This window comes from Phoca vitulina, unplaced genomic scaffold (genome assembly GCF_004348235.1).
Source record: "Phoca vitulina isolate PV1807 unplaced genomic scaffold, GSC_HSeal_1.0 scaffold45, whole genome shotgun sequence".
Classification (NCBI taxonomy): Eukaryota; Metazoa; Chordata; class Mammalia; order Carnivora; family Phocidae; genus Phoca; species Phoca vitulina.
Genome location: NW_022589748.1, coordinates 7,927,642 through 7,929,890, shown reverse-complemented (window position 1 = coordinate 7,929,890; position 2,249 = coordinate 7,927,642). Strand labels below are relative to the sequence as shown.

The 2,249-nt window shown below is 33.9% G+C and overlaps 1 pseudogene; it reads left to right on the top strand.

The window, feature by feature from the left end:
* Nucleotides 1-281: 281 nt before the first annotated feature.
* Nucleotides 282-1,600, top strand: LOC116648608 (annotated as a pseudogene).
* Nucleotides 1,601-2,249: the final 649 nt, after the last annotated feature.

Genomic DNA, 2,249 nt, shown 5'->3' with positions numbered 1-2,249 from the left:
TTTATATAAGCACTGAGTATTGATTTAACCAAAAATTATAACTATATGAGGAGGATGAGGGAAGATTTGTAAGAATGTTAAATCCTCATCTCCCATATTAGGAAGTCTACGGTTAGTACCTAAAACTGAAAAATCAAGAAATAGTAGGCCAATATGTCTTTCTATAATGTGAAGGTAAACACATATACTCACACAGCTACAAAATGGTGAAAGCATTTACTGTGTAGAGCAAGAATCAGGGATGGGAGATTTATTTTAAATTTTTGAATGTATACCTTTTCATGAAGATGGTGCCAAAGGTGAAGAAGGAAGCCCTTGCCACCACCCCCAAAGCTGAAGCCAAAGCAAAGGCTTTGAAGGCCAAGAAAGTGGTGCTGAAAGGCTTCCACAGTCACACACAAAAAAAGATCTGCATATCACCTAACTTCCGATGGCCCAAGACACCGCATCTTCAAAGGCAGCCCAAATATCTTCAAAAGAGCGTCCCTAAGAGAAACAAGCTTGACCACTGTGCCATCATCAAGTTCCCCCTAACTACCAAGTCAGCCATGAAGAAAGTAGAAGACAACAACACACTTGTGTTCACTGTAGATGTCAAGGCCAACAAGCACTAGATCAAACAGGCTGTGAAGAAGCCCTATGACATTAATATGGCCAAGGTCAACACCCTGATCAGGCCTGATGAAGAAAAGAAGGCATATGTTCGACAGGCTCCTGACTGTGATGCTTTGGATGTTGCCAACAAAACTGGGATCATGTACACTGAGTCCAGCTGGATAAATCTAAATATAAAATTTTTCACCATAAAAATTTTTTTGAATGTATATAATAGTAGTTAACAGAGATATGATAAAGTATTTGCATTATAATTATATATAATATATATTAAACATAATACATGTGTATATGTATGCATTATATATATGTATTATATAATTATATATTATATATATTATCATGTAGTAGGTATATGTATATATTATATATATACATAAATATTATATGTAGTAGGTAGAGAGGATGTCACAGTTTGAAAGATATGTCAAAGTGCTTGCATGTTTGAGAAATGATACCTTATATTTTTAGACTTTGATTATAAAATGTTCTGAAGATTCTAAAGCCCATCACTTCTACCATCACTGTATTTAAATGAAATAACCAACCCCCCCACCGCCAAGCAACACAGCAATAAGAATGTAATATTTTGACCTCCCCTCTCCCAAGACTTCTTCAGGAAACAGTGGGGAAATAAATTTCAGTAATTTATGAGCATGTAACTCAAATAAATATTGAGGCCCTAAGTACTGACAAAGAAGCAATAGTCAGCAATTAAAAAGTAATTTCGATGTTTACTAACATCACTTAAAAAATATTATAACGGATCCACTCATAACCCACAGCCACAGTTTCTAGAATGTCCTTTTCTTTCTGTTGCAGTTCGCTGACACCTCTGACTAGTCCAAAGTCACCCATTCTCGAAACCCTTAATTCTTCACTCCTTACCTGGACTAATCTCCAAGAATTTTACCTCTCCAGTTCTCATGTCTTTCTACCCATTCTCCTGGTTTTATATCACCAAAGCTCTTCTTGTAAGGTGTGAGCAGAAAGGAAAGACAAAATTGTCTTCAGCGGGTAAAAAAGAAGAGAGAAATCCTGAGAATATTTATTAATGAATTTTGTTCCCATCACCAATGCAAAAAATTATTTTAAACTAATTCCTCTTTATAATAAATAAATGAAATGATAATTTAGGTGTTCTTTTGAAATGTTTTCATATTAACATTCTTATAAATTATTCATATAAATTGTTATTTTACAAAAATGGTTTAAGACAAATTAACTCATACATACTGACTCTGAAATGGAAATAACTAGAAATTTTTAACAAAGTTTTTAAATATAGAAATGCACAAAGAATAAATAATAATACCAGTGCCTCACCACCTGGAATTAATAGATCCTAATAGGTTTCCACGTTTGCTTTAGGCATTTTTTTTTTAATTTTAAGAAACAAGATGTTACATGTTAAATTAAACAAGATGTTACAAATTAAATTAAATAAATAAGGACCAGTGGTCATAGGATTTGGAGAGGTTATCTAACAAGGGCAGGTGGGGGTTGGTAGGGAAGGGCAGAAGTGTTCTGAGAGTGGCTCCATGAAATCTATAAAAGAGAAGCACAAAAAGTGATAGCTGGGAAGTTACAGCAAAAATTATAATTAATGGTGGACTGTTAAAAAATCCTTCCTT